The 21407-nt window shown below is 44.6% G+C and overlaps 2 protein-coding genes across 2 annotated transcripts in view; both read right to left on the bottom strand.

Moving 5' to 3' along the window:
- Positions 1 to 21407, bottom strand: part of LOC116982908 (zinc finger protein 229-like) — a 968520-nt gene that overhangs the window by 791482 nt on the left and 155631 nt on the right. The window lies entirely within an intron of this gene.
- LOC116983098 (gastrula zinc finger protein XlCGF49.1-like) overlaps positions 1 to 21407 on the bottom strand; it is a gene marked incomplete at its 5' end in the record, with an annotated part of 145233 nt that overhangs the window by 63817 nt on the left and 60009 nt on the right. The window lies entirely within an intron of this gene.

The following is a 21407-nucleotide window of genomic DNA, read 5'->3' as shown; positions in this document are numbered from 1 at the left end:
CCCGTCTCTCCGTCCACAGCAACGGCTCCTGCAGGAGGGGAACACAGAGGGTCAACAAGCTGGCAAACAGGACATCACTAACACGTGAACATTACTAGTGGCGAGGGGGGGCGCGAGTACGGTGGGTGGGGAGGGCTGAAATGATAAATTTAGCTTCAGAAGTGTTTTCTTTTTACATGTAAAAACCCACTTGAGAACAATAGACAATAGGTGCAGGAGTAGGCCATTCGACCCTTCGAGCCAACACCGCCATTCAATGTGATCATGGCTGATCATCCCCAATCAGTACCCCGTTCCTGCCTTCTCCCCATATCCCCTCTCCGCTATTTTTAAGTGCCCTATCTAGCTCTCTCTTGAAAGCATCCAGAGAACCTGCCTCCACTGCCCTCTGAGGCAGAGAATTCCACAGACTCATCACTCTCTGTGAAAAAAAAATGTTTTCTCATCTCCGTTCTAAATGGCTTACTCCTTATTCTTAAACTGTGACCCCTGATTCTGGACTCCCCTAACATCGGGAACATGTTTCCTCCCTCCAGCGTGTCCACACCCTTAACAATCTTATATGTTTCAATGATCGCCTCTCATCCTTCTAAACTCCAGAGTGTACAAGCCCAGCTGCTCCATTTGCTCAGCATATGACAGTCCTGCCATTCCGGGAATTAACCTTGTAAACCTACGCTGCACTCCCTCAATAAGATTGCCCTTCCTCAAATTATGGGACCAAAACTGCACACAATACTCTAGGTGTGGTCTCACTAGGGCTCTGTACAACTGCAGGACCTCTTTGCTCCTATACTCGATTCCTCTTGTTATAAAGGCCAACATGTCATTCGCTTTCTACACTGCCTGCTGTTCCTGCATGCTTACTTTCATGGACTGATGAACAAGGACCCCCAGATCCTGTTGTACTTCCCCTTTTCCCAACCTGACGCCATTTAGATAGTAATCTGCCTTCCTGTTTTTACTACCAAAGTGGATAACCTCACATTTATCCGCATTAAACTTCATCTGCCATGCATCTGCCCACACCCCTACTTGTCCAAGTCACCCTGCATTCTCATAGCATCCTCCTCACAGTTCACATTCCACCCAGCTTTGTGTCATCTGCACATTTGCTAATGTTACTTTGAATCCCTTCATCCAAATCATTGATGTATATTGTAAATAGTTGCGGTCCCAGCACCGAGCCTTGCGGTACCCCACTACTCGCTGCCTGCCATTCTGATAGGGACCCTTTAATCCCCACTCTTTGATTCATGTCTGCCAACCACTTCTCTATCCATGTCAGCACCCTACCCCCAATACCATGTGCCCTAAATTTGCCCATTAATCTCCTATGTGGAACCTTATCAAATGCTTTCTGAAAGTCCAGGTACACTACATCCACTGCTTCTCCCTTGTCCATTTTCCTAGTTACATCTTCAAAAAATTCCAGATGTCAAGCATGTGCGATTTTAAAATTTTATAGCCTGATTTATCACTTCTGAAACTTTTTGGATACCAAAGAAGAAAAACAAATAATGCCTTACTGTTGATGAAATGCAGTGAACAAACGCGATAATTCCCAATATTTTCAATCTTGATATCTGCACAGCCAATGTTTGCCAAACACTTTAGCTGTTGTTGGCCCTTCAGCTCTCGCTACTCTCTAGCATCATTTCTCCTCACTTCTGGAATTCTGAAATTGGATAAATATCTCACATGGTCACCCTGATTTCCATAATTATTTGAAAAGTTGAGGAAAAGCAAGGTGTACAGAGTTGCTTATTGGTTACAATCTGAGGAGTATGATGATGCTACTGATTGTGATATGCCAATGTACCAGCTAGCAACTGATCTTCTCTACTTGGTCTATTGCTAGAAATTGTAATTTTTACGTCTGTTATGGACTTACAGCATATAATACAATAATATTAAAGTTCTGATATCACATTTTTGAATATCACATTTTTGAATTTTCAAGCAAGTCTGGGTGGCTATTACTATTTCTGTCACAACGGTCAATTTTGTAATTAACTACAATTAGGTAACTAACTAATTATATGCTTTAATTTCAGGTCACCGAAGATGTTTTATATTTGTTTCAGAATGCTTCAATAACTGAAAATTTCATTCAGTTCTCTAAGAAAGTTATGACCTTATGTCAATTGACTGTCCTCGATCACAGCTCTTGTGTTAAGTTAATGGAAAAGCAATAGGGAACAAGATGCTAATTTCCGAGGATGAAAATGACCATAACCTTTTTAATATTGAAGATATGAAAGTGAATTAAGTCTCAAATTAAAGTTATTTTTATGCTTTATCTGAAGGGATGAATTACAGGCTTGAATTTTGTGCATGTGTGGGGCTTTTTCAGAGTGTGCGCATGTGCGGGGTCTTGGGTTGGCGAAGCCTGCAGAATCAGCGATATTTTCCAGACGTTTTGAAGTTATGTATTACGGATGTAGACAAAAGTGCTGGAGAAACTCAACGGGTGCGGCAGCATCTATGGAGCGAAGGAAATAGGTAACATAGAAACATAGATAGAAACATAGAAAATAGGTGCGGGAGGAGGCCATTCGGCCCTTCGAGCCAGCATCACCATTCATTGTGATCATGGCTGATCGTCCCCATTCAATAACCCATGCCTGCCTTCTCCCCATATCCCTTGATTCCACTGGCCCCTAGAGCTCTATCTAACTCTCTCTTAAATCCATTCAGTGACTTGGCCACCACTGCCCTCTGTGGCAGGGAATTCCACAAATTCACAACTCTCTGGGTGAAAAAGTTTTTTTCTCACCTTAGTATTAAACGGCTTCCCCTTTATTCTAAGACTGTGGCCACTGGTTCTGGACTCGCCCAACATTGGGAACATTTTTCCTGCATCTACCTTGTCCAGTCCTTCTATAATTTTCTATAAGATCCCCTCTTATCCTTCTAAACTCCAGTGAATACAAGCCTAGTCTTTTCAATCTTTCCTCATATGACAGTTCCGCCATCCCAGGGATCAATCTTGTGAACCTACGCTGCACTGCCTCAATTACAAGGATGTACTTCCTCAAATTAGGATAATCATGATAATTTTTGATCCTGTAGTGGCCATTTGGCCTGTTTTGCATGTCATTGTGGATGGCATGTTCCTTTAAATTTTAGACTGCCCGTTATAATGTGGGTGGAATTTATGACGTGTCTTTGGGCGTGTTTATGCAGCTTAACTGCTTGCGTGGTAGTTTAGTTGGTTAGATTCGTTTTGGAGTGAAGAGGGAGAAGGTTAATCCTTCGAACATGTCAAGCCACATGTCGAGCATGTCAAGCCACATGTCAAGATCATGTGAAGCATGGAGACATGAGGAGTTTTCTAGTATCTGAAGTAATGAGCTGGAGTTCGAAGAAGATTGCCGGAACAAGTCAGAAAACCTTGGATGTATCTTACTGTTTTATATCTACAATAAAGAAAATATTCATTAAAAGACTGTGCTGAAGCTTTATGAAAGGAGAAGCTCTGAAGGTCTCTGAGGCAGCTTGCATGCGTACCGAAGATATTCCCCTTATCCCGTCTCACCCAATTAGTGGCTAGGGAGTTAATTTCCTGAAAGATTTGAAAAATCTGCCGCTACAATAAGTCGAAGGATACCTCCGGCAGGGGGGTAATTGCCAGTCCCAGAGAGTGGGACAGAAGAAGATAAGTAGAAGCGAACCTCCAGCGGGGGTAAATACCAGTCCCTGAGATAGGGACAGAAGATCGAAGTGCAAAGGCTAAGACCTCGGAGAGGCGCAGCCAGAGCAGGACGACCAGGCTAAGACCTCGGAGAGGCATAACCAAAGAAAGAAGATTGGTTCCAGTCGTGGAACTGAAGAAGAAATACCAGTCCCAGAGAGTGGGACAGAAGATTTAATTGAAGACCGCAGGGCTAAGACCTCGGAGAGGCATAGCCAGAGAAAGAAGATTGGTTCCAATCGTGGAACTGAAGAAGATCTCGGCCAGGAAGAGCCTTGAGGTCTATCATCAGCATCGGAACGTATCTGAAGACGTATCACTGGATTTGTGAGTACGAATCGATTATTACCTTTTGAATTAAAATCACGGTTTTAATTAAAATAATTCTGTTACAGAGCTCAAGAAGCTGTTTTCTCCAGCGTGTCTGGGAAAGGCAGACCGACCTTGGATTGTTTTGAATCTCTGGTGATAAAGCGCATTCCATTTGAATTAGCATCATTTATTTTGCACCTGGAATTAGAGAGAGGTTCTCTACATTATCGGTATGTTTTAGTTTTGGAAGAAATTGTTGATAATAACAAAGTCACTTAGAAGCAGAGACTTTTTCGACTAATTTAAAGACTTGGCAATCTGCCAAGACCTCTTTTAAATCATGAATAAAGATGAAGATGAGGGCAGAGCTATGCCAGAAGAGCCACGTGGTGGTGGTGGTGAAGAAAGACCCAGACAACTTGAAGAAACAGATATTTCACATGCTGCCTGTCTGAGGGAAACCCAGAAAGAGAGAAATGAATTATGGTTGCAGGTTACCAGAGTAATTGATACACAGAAAAAACTAATGGAATCAGAACAGAACGTGATCGAGGTGAAATCGTATATGAGCCAACTATGGAACCTCTACCAGGAGGTTGGCAAGAAACAGAATGTACTGCTGTGTTCAGTGCTGTCTTGGGAAGAACGCAGACGTCATACCCAGTGGGATGAATACACGAAGAAGATATTCAATGGGTTCAAGAAAAATGCAGAGAAGTGGTTATCTGAAATTATGTCACAAGTGACGAGCTTAATAGCTGAAGATACTAAGCATGAAGAAGAAGGTGATGAAATAGAACCGGGAGATAGTATTTCAAATGTATCTTCACGAAGATCAGGCCGTAAATCTGGTAGCTCAGCCAGTTCGGTTTCGAGGGTTTCTGCTCGTTTGGGAGCCAAGGCTGAGTTAGCAGCGCTCTCAATAGAAGTGGATACTATGAAGAAAAAACATGAGATGGCCCGACGGCAAGAAGAGATGATGCAACAGATGGCCCGACAGCAAGAAGAGATGATGCAACAGATGGCCCGACAGCAAGAAGAGATGGCGCGATGTCAGGAACAACTGGAATTAGATACAAAGTTGAAGGTGGCTAAAGCCAGAAAGGACATACTGGAAAGTGAAGGGTCTAGATGCAGCTCTAGATCGTCAAAGACGATGAGCTCTAGACAGAGAGCCAAAACTGCTCAGAGTGAATTGGCAGTTGGATCGATTCCACGGTCAAAGTCCACAGGATACCTTGGATTGGAAAACCTAAATAGGTTGAGTGAACCTTCAGCTCAGCAAATAGGTGCTAGACTGAAACTAGCTACTATGGGAACATCCGTACAAACTCGAGATGGACCAGTGGACCAAGGAGAAGGGAATCAGGTTGGTCTATTGGCACTGTTGAATAAGCAATCTGAATTCAACGAGATTATAGCTCGACAAAATACCTCTCTCATTCTGCCACCAGTTGAAATTCCTACGTATGGTGGAGATCCTTTGGGGTATGAAACTTTCGTAAGAGCCATAGAAGAGGTATTAGAGACGAAAGTTAAGGATGAAAAGGAGGGCTTACGATTTCTGGTGAAGTACACAAAAGGAAGTGTGAAGGTGCTTGTGAAAAGTTGTCAGATGGAGCCAGGCAACCAGGACTATAATAAGGCGAGAAGATTACTAAAGGAACGTTTTGGTGATGAACAGAGGATTGCGAATGCATACGTTGAAAAAGCCCATGCTTGGAAAGAAATCAAGCCAGAAGATGTGGATAAATTGAGTGAATATGCAATATTTCTGAGAAGATGTTGCAGCTCGATGAAAAATCTTGGCTACATGGAGGAAATTAATCTTTCAAGTAATATGAGAATCATCATTAACAAGTTGCCCAGAAGAATGAGAAAAAAGTGGAGAGATAGGGCTGGTAAATTACGAGATAAGAGCAAACAAGTAGCCAGACAACCAGATCTGGTGGAATTTTTAGAAAGAGAAGTACGGTACATGTCAGATTCATGCAATGGGATTATTGAAAAAGCCAAGCCACTTGCAATTTATAAGGGTTCTACCTATGTCAAAACTAAACAAAAGACAGGGCCTAAGAAAAGCAATTTTGCTACCAATATAATACCTGAGAAGGTGTTGGGTGGTGCCAAAGAGGATGCGCCGACCAGAAAGAATGAATTTTGTCCATTTTGTGATGAAGTAGGTCACACCATAAGATGGTGTCGTAAATGTAAAGACAAGAAATATGAAAAAAAGATGGACTTTTTAAAAAGGAATGGAATCTGCCATGGATGTTTAAAGAAGGGGCACATGGTAAAAGACTGTAAGTGCCCAATAATTTGTGACAAATGTAAGCAGAATCATCCTGATGTGCTTCATACTGTAAAGAAAGAGCCAGATCTTACTGAGCAGAAAAAGGAGTCAGCGGATGTTAATGCTATCACCTCGCCTCAAGTAACTGCACATATTGGGGCCGGAGAGAAAGCATGCATTTTCTCTATTTTACCAGTACAAGTGAGAAATAGGGAAACTAATGTAGTGTTGTAAACATATGTATTTCTGGAAAAAGTTCAGCTACTTTTTGCACAGAAAATTTGATGAGAAGGTTGGACATTACTGGAGAGAAAGTTAAAATTCAAATGCGTACCATGAATAAAGAAAAGGATTACCATAGTTATTATATAACAAATACGGAGATATCCAGTTTGGATGAAGATAATTTTATTCCAATTTCAGAGGTTTTCACACATGAAACAATGCCTGTTGGTCGTCAAAATGTACCCAGATGTGAAGACTTACAGCAATGGCCTTACCTGAAAGATGTCAAAATATCAAAGATAAATTCTGATATTGACTTACTTATTGGAACGAATGCTCTGAGAGCATTAGAACCTGTACAGATAATTAGGAGCCAAGGGGATGGGCCGTATGCTATGAAGACCCTACTAGGATGGGTTATCTATGGCTCCTTGTGTAAGAATAAGGAAAGCACCAGCAAAATGAATTGCCGTGCTGTTGCTGTTAACCAAATATCTACAGGTAAATTGGAAAAGCTGTTAATGAAGCAATATAACCATGACTTCAATGAAAGTACCAGCCAGGAATATGAAGAAATGTCTAGAGAAGAATTAAAATTCTTAGATATTATGAACCATTCAGTTAAGATGAAAAATGGACATTATTGTTTGGATTTACCTTTCAAGCAAGAAAGTGTTAATTTACCGAATAATCGTTATATGGCTGAACAGCGTATTCAAGGTTTGAAACGTAAGTTTGTTAAGAACACGAAATTTAAAGAGGAATATACATCCTTCTTACAGAATATGATTAATAATGATTATGCCGAAAGGATACCAACGAATCAACTATATCGAGATGATGGAGAGATCTGGTATATTCCGCACCATGGGGTATACCACTCGAAGAAAGGGACATTGAGGGTGGTCTTTGACTGCGCGGCAGTCTTTAAAGGGACATCGCTTAACAGTGAACTACTGCAAGGCCCAGACCTTACTAACTCGCTCATTGGAGTTCTCATCAAATTTAGGCAAGAACCGATAGCTTTGATGGCTGATATCAGATCAATGTTTCATCAAGTGAAAGTAACTGGTAAACATATTGATTATCTGCGATTCTTATGGTGGCCTGAAGGGGATGTGCAACAAGACCTTGTTGATTACCGAATGAAAGTACATCTTTTCGGAGCAGTGTCATCTCCAAGTTGTGCGAATTTCGCTTTGAGGAAAACCGCAGAGGATAATAAAGATTATTTCCCAGAGGAGGTAATTTCCACTTTGATAAATAATTTTTACGTGGACGATTGCCTAAAATCCATATCTACTGAGTTAGAGGCAATTCAAATGGTGAAACACCTAACCTCTCTCTGCAATAAGGGAGGATTTATACTTACCAAGTGGGTCAGCAACAGTCGTGCTGTTTTGGAAAGTATTCCACCAGATGACAGAGCGGAAGAAACCAAGGAGTTGGATTTAGACAAAGACAACTTGCCAATGGAAAGGGCACTGGGACTGCACTGGTGCGTGGAAACGGATGTGTTTAAGTTTAAATTGTCGATTCAGGAACGACCATGCACAAGAAGGGGTATCTTATCTGTGATTGGTTCAGTATACGATCCTTTGGGATTTCTTGCACCATTTACACTGCTAGCCAAGTTAATTTTACAGAATCTGTGTAGAGAAAAACTTGGTTGGGATGAGAGTATAACTCAAACATCCTCGCACAGTTGGACAGAATGGTTAAAAGACCTCCACAAAATTTCAAAGTTTAAGGTAGATCGGTGTATAAAGCCTAAAACCTTTGGTAAAATCGGAAATGCACAACTGCATCACTTTTTGGATGCCAGCGAAAGTGGTTATGGGACTGTTTCATACTTAAGACTACAAAATGTAAACAAAAGAGTGCATGTTGCATTCTTAATGGGAAAAGCCAGAGTAGCACCATTGAAGCAAATGACGATTCCCAGAATGGAACTTACAGCAGCAGTCTTAACTGTTAAAATTGACATAATGCTGAGAAAGGAACTGCAATTTCAACTGGAAGAATCTACCTTCTGTACCGATAGCACTACGGTTTTGAAATACATTAACAATGAAAACAAACGTTTTATGACATTTGTTGCAAATAGAGTTTCCTTTGTACTAGGAGCTACTAATGTTTCTCAATGGAGATATGTTAATACAAAGGAAAATCCTGCGAATGAAGCCTCTAGGGGACAAACAGCAAATTGCTTTCTTAATAACAAGAGATGGATCAATGGGCCAAAGTTTCTTAGTAAGCCAAGTAGCGAATGGCCAAAGCTTGAACTCGGATTTGAAATCTCTACAAAAGATCCGGAAATTAAACAAAACATTTCGGTGAATGTGATTGAAAAAAAAGTGGTAATAATTTAATTACCCACTTTTCATCATGGAATAAATTGATAACATCGGTAGCCTGGTTTCTTAAAATAAAAACAAGATTGTTGATGAAGATTCGGGAAAAGAAACAAATAACAGAAAGTATCTTGGAGGAGAATCCTGAGGAAAGGGAAAAGGAGATCAAAGTCCAGATGCAAGTTTTTGAAGCTTCACATAGCCAACAGTGCCTATGTCTTGATGATCTCCTCAAAGCAGAAAATGCGATCATTTCTTTCTGTCAAAGACAGAAATACAAAGAAGAGATATTAACATTGCAAGCTGGAGGAGAGGGGGTAAAAAGAAGTAGTCAATTGTATAAGCTCGACCCAATCTGGGAAGGAGATCTTCTGCGGATGGGTGGGCGCCTAAACAGATTGGCAATGCCTGAAGAAATGAAACGCCCTATCATTCTCGCTAAGGACTTTTACATAACGACATTATTATTACGGCATATTCATGAACAAATTGGGCATGGAGGAAGAAATTACATGCTATCCCAACTTCGTAAAAAAATATTGGGTTACCAAGGCTAATTCAGCAGCAAGAAAGATAATAAAAAATTGCATCATATGCACGCGAGAGCGTGGGAAACTTGGTATACAGAAGATGGCAAACTTGCCTGTGAAGAGGATCACTCCAGACAAACCTCCATTCACGGATGTGGAGGTGGATTATTTTGGTCCTATGGAGGTTAAGAGAGGACGTAACCTTGTGAAAAGATATGGTGTGATCTTCACTTGTATGGCAAGTAGAGCGGTACATCTTGAAGTTGCATCTACACTCGACACAGACTCATGTATTCAAGCATTAAGGAGATTTATTTGTCGACGGGGTCAAGTTACTTCGTTAAGATCGGATAATGGTTCAAATTTCGTTGGAGCGGATAGGGAACTAAAAAAGGCACTCAAAGACTTAAATCAGGATAAAATCCAATATACTATGCTTCAACAAGGCATAAAATGGAACTTTAATCCTCCAATGGGTTCCCATCATGGCGGTATTTGGGAACGATTAATTCGTATAGTACGAAATGTGCTGCGCTCCGTTCTTAGACAACAAATTTTGGATGATGAAGGGTTACAAACTCTGTTTTGTGAAATTGAGGCGATTTTAAACGATCGACCTATTACGAAAAGTTCTGATGATCCTAATGACCTGGAAGTACTCACACCAAATCATATTCTTCTGCTGAAAACCAATCCAACACTTCCACCTGGGCTTTTTGTAAAAGAGGATTTGTATATGAAACGTAGATGGAAGCAAGTACAATATATGGCAAATGTTTTTTGGAGGAGATGGATACAAGAGTATTTGCCTTTAATCCAAGAACGACAACGATGGCTAAGGATTAAAAGGAACTTTGTTCCAGGCGACATTGTGTTGGTAGCTGACTCTACAGCATCTCGAGGTTCTTGGTTAATGGGAAGAATACTAGAAATCATGCCTGATGTTCAGGGTTTGGTGCGTATGGTGCGACTGAAAACAAAAAACAATGTTTTAATAAGACCAATAACTAAGTTGTGCTTGCTTCTAGAAGGCGAAAGCAAAGATGGAAGAGTCGATAAAGAATTGTGATTGCAGATATATAGTGCATGCTATTTTTTCCTCGTTAGTATAGTGGTTAGTATCCACGCCTAGCACGCGGGAGATCGGGGTTTGATTTCCCGACGAGGAGCTACAGGGTTCTATTCCCTGATCTTTTGATTTTCATTTTAATGTATGTTAAGCCTTTATGGCCACTTTTTTGATGTTTATTGGTAATTGCCTCATTATGTATTCAGAACAATTAGGGGCCGGTATGTAGTGGCCATTTGGCCTGTTTTGCATGTCATTGTGGATGGCATGTTCCTTTAAATTTTAGACTGCCCGTTATAATGTGGGTGGGATTTATGACGTGTCTTTGGCATGTTTATGCAGCTTAACTGCTTGGGTGGTAGTTTAGTTGGTTAGATTCGTTTTGGAGTGAAGAGGGAGAAGGTTACTCCTTCGAACATGTCAAGCCACATGTCGAGCATGTCAAGCCACATGTCAAGATCATGTGAAGCATGGAGACACGAGGAGTTTTCTAGTATCTGAAGTAATGAGCTGGAGTTCGAAGAAGATTGCCGGAACAAGTCGGAAAACCTTGGATGTATCTTACTGTTTTATATCTACAATAAAGAAAATATTCATTAAAAGACTGTGTGCTGAAGCTTTATGAAAGGAGAAGCTCTGAAGGTCTCTGAGGCAGCTTGCATGCGTACCGAAGATATTCCCCTTATCCGGTCTCACCCAATTAGTGGCTAGGGAGTTAATTTCCTGAAAGATTTGAAAAATCTGTCGCTACAGATCCTTCACAGAAAACATGCTTGCATCAATCTGTATTGTGCATGGTTAAGCATATATGTTACCATGGTCCAGGATTTATTGACACAGGTTGATCATACGCTGTATAATCCAACCACATTTTTGTTTGGAAGTAGAAAGAACTAATAGAAATTGCATTAATTGGAATGTGTAAAAAGAGTTGAGATACTGTATTTTAATTTTGCTGCATGTCATTGTGGTATATATCATGTCTTGATTGGTGAATATGTGACTTTATTTCAAGCAGAAATAATATGTGAATGCTTCATTGAGCATAATTCCGACTGGTAAGTTACGCACTTCGTCCAAGCACATCATCATTTGGCAACTTAAAAAGCTGCCATGGTTGCCCGGCTGGCAACAGGGAAAAAAAGTTAAGTAAAAGCCTTGGTTAAGTATTACGGAAATGAGTTGCTTAAAGCTTAAATAAAGTTTAAATACATTATGAGCAGCGTAAACGTTTCATTTGCCTCACAGCAATTTTTAAAATCTCAAAATGTTGTAACATTGCTACGTGAAGGGCCTGTTTCCACATCGATCACTCGATGACAAAGTTACTGCAGCTTTTTACCTTCAGTGCAGCATCATCACCATCAGGGTGTGGAGCGGAAACCACAGCCGCCCAGTTGCTTCTCTCCACAGACGCTGCCCGTCTGTCTGTCTGTCTGTCTGTCCCGCTGCGTCACTCCGGCAGTTGGTGCCGACTTCACATTTAAACATCAACCGCCATCTTGGCAGTTCCTCACGAAGCAACGCCCTCGGATGGGCGGTGACGTCACGGCGCAGGGTGGGCGGAGCGGGTAGACCTCACAGCGCAGAGAGGGCGGGGCGATTGTACGTCACGGCGCAGGGTGGGCGGGACAGATGCCGTCACGGCGCGGGGCGAACGAGCGGACGGTTGGCGAGACGCGGATCCCTCGACGGCTCCACCCCCCCCCTCACCCTGACCTCACCCTCCCCTCCATCCCCCCCCTCACCCTCACACCCCCGTCACCCTGACCTCACCCTCCCCTCCATCCCCCCCCATCACCCACACACCCCCCCTGACCCTCACCTCACCCTCACACCCCCCCTCACCCTCACACCCCCCCTCACCCTCACACCCCCCCTCACCCTCACACCCCCGTCACCCTGACCCCACCCTCCCCTCCATCCCCCCCATCACCCACACACCCCCCCTGACCCTCACCTCACCCTCCCCTCCATCCCCCCCCTTCACCCTCACCCTCACCCCCCCCCCTCCCCCTCACCCACCCTCCCCTCCATCCCCCCTTCACCCTCACCCCCCCCCTCCCCCTCACCCACCCTCCCCTCCATCCCCCCTTCACCCTCACCCCCCCCCTCACCCCACCCTCCCCCCCATCCCCCCCCCCTCACCCTCACACCCCCGTCACCCTCACCCTGACCTCACCCTCCCCTCCATCCCCCCCCTCACCATCACCCCCCCCTCATGCCCTCAATCCCCCCCCTCACATCCCCCTCATGCCCTCACCCCCTCCTCCCTCACCCCGTCCCCCTCAACCGCTCACCCCCTCTCCCACACCCCCCCCTCACCGCCCCCCCCTTACACCCTTCAACCCCTCTTCCCTCACCCCTTTCAACCCCTCACCCCCACCTTCCTCACCCCCTCACCATCTCACCCCTCCTCCCCCTCACCATCTCACCCCTCCTCCCCCTCTCCACTGCCCCATACCCCCTGACCTCTGCACCCCCTCAACCCGCTCACCCCTCCTCCCTCTCACCTCCCCCTCACCCCCTCCTCGTCACACCCGCTCATCCACCTCAACCCCTCACCCCCCTTACCCACTCCCCCCGCCCCTCAACTTCCTCACCCCATCTCCCACTCACACCCAGCCTCTTCATGGGAAGAAGGTCACCGAGTGCTGGAGTCACTCAGCGGGTCGGGCAGCGTCTGTGGAGAACACAGAAAGGGGACGTTTTTTGGGTCCGACCCTTCTGCTGACCTGAAACGTTGCCTATCCACGTTGACCAGAGATGATGCTGCCTGACCTGCTGTGTTATACCAACACGCTGTGTCCTTTTGTGTATGAACCAGCATCTGCAGGTACAGCAGGCAATGAAGTAAGCATGCAGGTACAGCAGGCAGTGAAGAAAACGAATGGCATGCTGGCCTTTATAACAAGAAGAATCGAATATAGGAGCAAAGAGGTCTTTCTGCAGTTGTACAGAGCCCTAGTGAGACCACACCTGGTGTATTGTGTGCAGTTTTGGTCCCCTAATTTGAGGAAGGACATTCTTGCTATTGAGGGAGTGCAGCGTAGGTTTACAAGGTTAATTCCAGAGATGGTGGGACTGTCATATGCTGAGAGAATGGAGCAGCTGGGCTTGTATTCTCTGGAGTTTTGAAGGATGAGAGGGCATCTCATTGAAACATATCAGATTGTTAAGGGTTTGGACACACTAGAGGCAGGCAACATGTTCCCGATGTTGGGGGAGTCCGTAACCAGCAGCCACAGTTTAAGAATAAGGAGTAAGCTGTTTAGAACGGAGATGAGGAAACACTTTTTCTCACTGAGAGTGGTGAGTCTGTGGAATTCTCTGCCTCAGAGGGCGGTGGAGGCAGCTTCTCTGGATGCTTTCAAGAGAGAGCTAGATAGGCTCTTAAAAATAGCGGAGTCAGGAGGTATGGGGAGAAGGCAGGAACGGGATACTGATTGGGGATGATTGAATGGCGGTGTTGGCTCGAAGGGCCGAATAGCCCATTCCTGCACCTATTGTCTATTGTGTCTGCCAAAGATAGGCACAAAGTGCTGGAAAAGAAAATATGGGCAATGTTGCAGGTTTCAGGACATTTGGCTACTTGTTGATGTTCCCGATGTCGGGGAGTCCAGAACCAGGGGTCACGGTTTAAGAATAATGGGTGGGCGATTTAGGACTGAGATGAAGAAAAACCTTTTCATCCAGAGAGTTGTGAATCTGTGGAATTCTCTGCCACAGAAGGCAGTGGAGGCTAATTCACTGGATGTTTTCAAGTGAGAGTTAGATTTATCTGTGGGCTAACGGAATCAAGGGATATGGGGGGAAAGCAGGAACGGTACTGATTCTGGATGATCAGCCATGATCATATTGAATGGCGGTGCTGGCTCGAAGGGCCGAATTTTGCCTATCCACATTCCCCACAGACGCTGCCCGACCCGCTGAGTTACTCCAGCACTCTGTGACCTTCTTCCCATGATGCATGCCATCCCCCAACGCCAATCACCGGCGGGGCGGTGCCGTCAGTCCCCCTCGGATTGGGGGTGACGTCAGGGCGCCGGTCGTGTGCGTGGCAGACGTAATGGCGCAGGGTGGGGGTACGTCACGGCGCAGGGCGGCTGGCTGGTGGACTTGTGGGCGGGTGGCTCGACGCAGAGACCGGATGCTCGGCGCCCCCAGGTCGATGCAGCCTTCCCCTCTTCTCGGACTTGTGGGCGGGCAGCTCATAGAAACATAGAAAATAGGTGCAGGAGTAGGCCATTCAGTCCTTCGAGCCTGCACCGCCATTCAATATGATCGTGGCTGATCATCCAACTCAGTATCCTGTACCTGCCTTCTCTCCATACCCCCTGATACCTTTAGCCACAATGGCCACATCTAACTCTCTCTTAAATATAGCCAATGAACTGGCCTCAACTACCTTCTGTGACAGAGAATTCCAGAGATTCACCACTCTCTGCGTGAAAAATGTTTTTCTCATCTCGGTCCTAAAAGATTTCCCCCTTATCCTAAAACTGTGACCCCTTGTTCTTGACTTCCCCAACATCTGGAACAATCTTCCTGCATCTAGCCTGTCCAACACCTTAAGAATTTTGTACGTTTCGATAAGATCCCCCCTCAATCTTCTAAATTCTAGTGAGTACAAGCCGAGTCTATCAAGTCTTTCTTCATATGAAAGTCCTGACATCCCAGGAATCAGTCTGGTTAACCTTCTCTGTACTCCCTCTACGACAAGAATGTCTTTTCTCAGATTAGGAGACCAAAACTACACGCAATACTCCAGGTGTGGTCTCACCAAGACCCTGTACAACTGCAGTAGAACCTCCCTGCTCCTGTACTCAAATCTTTTTGCTATGAATGCTAACATACCATTCGCTTTCTTCACTGCCTGCTGCACCTGCATGCCTACTTTCAATGACCGGTGTACCATGACACCCAGCTCTCGTTGCATCTGCCCTTTTCCTAATCGGCCACCATTCAGATAATAGTCTACTTTCCTGTTCTTGCCACCAACGTGGATAACCTCACATTTCTCCACATTATACTGCATCTGCCATGCATTTGCCCACTCACCCAGCCTATCCAAGTCACCTTGCAGCCCCCTAGCATCCTCCTCACAGCTAACACTGCCCCCCCCAGCTTCGTGTCATCTGCAAACTTGGAGATGTTGCATTCAAGTCCCTCGTCCAAATCATTAATATATATTGTAAATAGCTGGGGTCCCAGCACTGAGCCTTGCGGTACCCCACTAGTCACTGCCTGCCATTCTGAAAAGGACCCGTTTACTCCTACTCTTTGCTTCCTGTCTGCCAGCCAGTTCTCTATCCACATCAATACTGAACCCCCAATACCGTGCTCTTTAAGTTTGTATACTAATCCCTTATGTGGAACCTTGTCGAAAGCCTTCTGAAAGTCCAGATATAACACATCCACTGGTTCTCCCTTATCCACTCTACTAGTTACATCCTCGAAAAATTCTATAAGATTCGTCAGACATGATTTACCTTTCATAAATCCATGCTGACTTTGTCCAATGATTTCACCACTTTCCAAATGTGCTGCTATCCCATCTTTAATAACTGACCCTAGCAGTTTCCCCACTACCGATGTTAGACTAACTGGTCTGTAATTCCCCGTTTTCTCTCTCCCTCCCTTTTTAAAAAGTGGGGTTACATTTGTTTTACCTAAACTTTTTCTCTTCACATATCTATTAAAACGTTTGCAGTCAGTTTTTATGTTACTTGCCAGTTTTCTTTCATACTCTATTTTCCTTTCCTAATTAATCCCTTTGTCCTCCTCTGCTGGACTCTGAATTTCTCCCAGTCCTCTGGTAGACTGCTTTTTCTGGCTAATTTGCATGCTTCATGTTTTGTTTTGATACTATCCCTGACTTGAATGAATGAATACGTTTATTGTCATTGCACAATACTTCCCTTGTTATCCACTGATGCACTACCTTCCCTGATTTATTATTTTGCCAAACTGGGATGAACAATTGTTGTAGTTCATCCATGCAGTCTTAAAATGCCTTCCATTGCATATCCACCGTCAACCCTTTAAGAATCAATTGTCAGTCTATCTTGGCCAATTCACGTCTCATACCCTCAAAGTTACCTTTCTTTAAGTTCAGAACCCTTGTCTCTGAATTAATTATGTCACTCTCCATCCTAATGAAGAACTCAACCATATTATGGTCACTCTTGCCCAAGAGGTCACGCACAACAAGACTGCTAACTAACCCTAGACCCAATACCCAGTCTAGAATAGCCTACTCTCTTGTTGGTTCCTCTACATGTTGATTTAGAAAACTGTCCCGCATACATTCCAAGAAATCCTCTTTCTCAGCACCCCTGCCAATTTGATTCACCCAATCTATATGTAGATTGAAGTCACCCATTATAACTGTTTTACCTTTGTTGCACGCATTTCTAATTTCCTGTTTGATGCCATCCCCAACTCCACTACTACTGTTAGGTGGCCTGTACACATCTCCCTCTAGCGTTTTATGCCCCTTAGTGTTTCGCAGCTCTACCCATATCGATTCCACATCCTCCAATCCATTGCAGGTGATAGACTTCTGACCGACCTAAACCTACTGACTCCCATGGCTATCTGGACTACACTTCTGCCCACCCAGCTTTCTGTAAGGACTCCATCCCCTACTCCAAATTCCTCCGTCTACGCCGCATCTGCTCCCAGGATGAGGCGTTCCACACCAGGGCATCTGAAATGTACTAATTTTTCAGGGAACGGGGGTTCCCCTCCTCCACCATACATGAGGCTCGCACCAGGGTCTCTTCCATACCCCGCAACACTTCTCTCTCTCCCCATCACCCCACTCGCAACAAGGGCAGAGTCCCCCTAGTGCTCACCTTTCACCCCACCAGCCGTCACATACAACAAGCAATCCTCCGTCAGTTTCGCCACCTCCAATGTGACCCCACCACTCACCACATATTCCCATCTCCCTCCATGTCTGCCTTCCGCAAAGACCACTCCCTCCATAACTCCCATGTCAATTCTTCCCTTACCTCCCGTACCACCCCTTCCCCTACCTCCCGTACCACCCCTTCCCCGAGCACTTTCCGTTGCAACCGCAAGAGATGCAACACGTGTCCCTTTACCTCCCCCCTCGACTCCATTCAAGGACCCAAGCAGTCGTTCCAGGTGCGACAGAGGTTCACCTGCATCTCCTCCAACCTCATCTAATGCATCCGCTGCACTAGATGTCAGCTGATCTACATCGGTGAGACCAAGCGGAGGCTGGGCGATCGTTTCGCCGAACACCTCTGCTCAGTCCACAATAACCAACCTGACCTACCGGTGGCTCAGCACTTCAATTCCCCCTCCTATTCCCCATCCGACCTCTCTGTCCAGGGTCTCCTCCATGGCCAGAGCGAGCAACACCGGAAATTGGAGGAACAGCACCTCATATTCCGCTTGGGGAGTCTGCATCCTGCGGGCATGAACATTGAATTCTCCCAATTTTGTTAGCCCTTGCTGTCTCCTCCCCTTCCTCAGCCCTCGGGCTGTCTCCTCCCATCCCTCAGCCCTCTGGCTCCTCCTCCTCCTTTTTCCTTTCTTCTCCCCACCACCCCCCATCAGTCTGAAGAAGGGTTTTGGCTCAAAACGTTGCCTATTTCCTTCGCTCCATAGATGCTGCTGCACCCGCTGAGTTTCTCCAGCTTTTTGTGTTCCTCCAAGCCAATGTCCTTCCTTTAACCGTGCCTGGATGCTCGACGCCCCCTGATTGGTGCAGCACTCCCCTCTCTCACTTGCCACCTCATCCACTCTTCTACCCCCCTTACTCCACCCCCTCTCACCTCCTTCAGCCCTCTTCCACCCCCTCTCTCTGGCTTCCCCCCTCTCCGTAAATAATCAATAAATCACCAAATAAACTACACGTCTGGGGAATAAACTCGGTAAATCTGGTGGGAAAACTGAGGTAAGTAATGTTATAAACACACAGGGGAGCGGAATAAACAGGGCTGTGGAGTCGGATCCAAAACATCCGACCCCGACCCCCAGGTATAATAATTCTAAATCTGCTGTGATGACATTACACAAGATGACATTTCATAAGAACCACATGAATCATCAGGCTGCCTTTTAATCCCATGTCCATAAAGTTTTGAGTCTAATGGTTGTAGTTGTGCTAATGTGGCTTTTTTTCAATGTTTATTCTTGAAATAAAAACCATAATTCATTATGCTAAAAGAAAAATATATACAGAAAGGACTATGACAAAATTAAAATTCCATTGAATTAAGTAAAAATGATAAAAGTATTACTCCAAAATTTATTAAACTAAGGCCACAGGGATGAGCTAAATGGCTGAATTATGACAAAAAAATCTCATGTGCAATAGAAAATAAAAGTAAATGCATAGGTAGTTAAGTTTGCTACAAAAGTACATACTTTAAATTTATTAATAACGTCCTTTGGAACAGAATTGCTTCTGCCACATCCTCTTTCACTGAAGCCCTGTGGTCTCACCAGAGGTGTGGTCTCACCAGAGCCCTATACAAATGCAGGAGAACCTCTTTACTCCTATTCTGAAATCCTCTTGTTATGAAGGCGAACATTCCATCAGCTTTCTTCAATGCCTGCTGTAACTGTAAGCCAACTTTCAGTGACCGGTGTACAAGGACGCCCAGGTCTCGCTGCACCTCCCCCTTACCTAACCTAACCCCATTGAGATAATAATCTGCCCCCTTGTTTTTGCCGTCAAAGTGGATAACCTCACATTTATCTATATTACTAGACTAAGTGGGACCCATTGGGTCCCAACATCACACGGGAGGGCTGGTCACCAACGCAATCTTCCACCTCTCCACCAATGCTAATATTGCTCGCCAGTGGGGGGGGGGCTTTCTGTTGTGCTAGTATGGGTGTTGCTGGCAGAATGTACTGGTTTCCAGGGGGCTAGTATAGACATTGTGGGCTGAATGGATTCTTGCGCTCGCAGCCAACCGTTGCTACGATATTAATAGCCAAGCCAAGGCAAACAATTGGGCAGCAGCCGCCCAACACCAAAATTCATTGTGTGAAAACAAACTTTAAAAAAATGCGAGGGAAACAATTGGGTAGCAGCTGCCCGACAGCCAAAATTCAATTTGTGAAAACAAACTTGTTAAAAAGGCGAGACAAACAATTGGGCAGCAGCCGCCCGACAATCAAAATTCATTTTGTGAACACAAACTTTTAAAAACGGCGAGGCAAACAATTGGGCAGCAGCCACCCTACAACCAAAATTCATTTTGTGAACACAAACATTTAAAAAAGGTGAGGCAAACTATTGGGCAGCAGCCACATGACAACAAAAATGTAATTAGTGAATACCAACTTTTTTAAAAGGTGAGGCAAACAATTAGGCAGCAGCCACCCGACAACCAACATTCATTTTGTGAACATAAACTTTAAAAAAAGGCGAGCCAAACAATTGGGCAGCAGCCAACTTACAATCAAAATTCATTTTGTGAACACAAACTTTTTAAAAGGCGAGGCAAACAATTGGGCTGCAGCCACCTGACAACCAAAATTAATTTTGTGAACACGAACTTTTTAAAAAGGCGAGGCAAACAATTGAGCAACAGCCACCTGACAACCAAATTTCATTTTGTGAACACAAACTTTTAAAAAAGGCGAGGAAAACAATTGGGCAGCAGCCACCTGACAACCAAAATTCATTTTGTGAACACAAACTTTAAAAAAAGGCGATGCAAACACTTGGGCAGCAGCCCTCTTGATCACCCAGACACTTCTGTGTCGCCAGTGGTCCCCGTTTCAACAGGTTACTAGTCCAAATTTTTAGCGGAATACCGCTTACCTTTTCTGCGGTGGCCACCCTTTTCCTGTTGATCCGGGGAACCCCGTGGGGCGAGGAAGCGCCCTTGGCTGGTTGTCTTCTGTTGAACGGACCTCTTTCCTACCCTGCTCGCTGCGCCAGTTTTGTCGTGGTTTAGAGACTTAAAGTTGGATAAGATGACAAAGACACGGAGAATTCTTCAAGAAAACGAAAAGCCTTTAATTTGCACACAAATCTGGGCCTGGAACGTTCAGAGATACCACAGCTTGGCCACTCTCCAAATGTTCTCTGATCTATCCTTTCATGCAGCGTTTTATTATAATTTCAGTTCTTATCTTTGGCTGCTTAGAATGCATGTGTTTACTAACTTTAACCTCTTACTGTCCTTGCCTTTTATCTCCAATCTTTGAGTTACCATAATGTTCTAAACTGAAGCAAAAATAAACTAAGCAATAACATGTTTTTGGGCCTTGACTTCTGAGCACACAAAAATAGCTGACATCTGCGACCTTTACTAAATGTTTTAAGCATATTGGTTATATGTCTACACACAAAGATGCAAATGGTGCAGAAAGTAAAAGTGAGAAGTAACCATTTTAATTTTCTATATTACTTCTTTTTAGTCTTCTATATAACTTCCTTCTCTGAGACTTTACAAAGTCTCAAAAGACAAAGAAAACTGCACACACATTCCCCAGGTCTAATCACTCATATGGGGTGAAAACAGTTGAAAAGTAGTGCCAAGGACAGGCAGACTTTACTCAGAACTGCTATAGATTTGGGAGCAACAGCAGCAAGAGTTTAGCAAGAGATACGACTGATTGGCTCTAGCCCAAGTGGGAGGAGAGAAGTGAGTCAGTGCCGGGAAAACAGTTGAAAAGTAGAGGCCAAGGACAGGCAGAATTTACTCAGAACTGCTGTAGTTTTGGGAGTAACAGCAGCAGGAGGTTAGCAAGAGATACGACTGATTGGCTCTAGCCCAAGTGGGAGGAGAGAAGTGAGTCAGAGGGGTGAAAACAGTTGCAAAGTAGAGGCCAAGGACAAGCAGACTTTACTCAGAACTGCTGTAGGGTTGGGAGCAACAGCAGCAGGAGCTTAGCAAGAGATACGACTGATTGGCTCTAGCCCAAG

The sequence above is a fragment of the Amblyraja radiata genome, chromosome 1, assembly GCF_010909765.2.
Source record: "Amblyraja radiata isolate CabotCenter1 chromosome 1, sAmbRad1.1.pri, whole genome shotgun sequence".
Taxonomy (NCBI): Eukaryota; Metazoa; Chordata; class Chondrichthyes; order Rajiformes; family Rajidae; genus Amblyraja; species Amblyraja radiata.
This window is presented reverse-complemented; position numbering and strand designations above follow the sequence as displayed.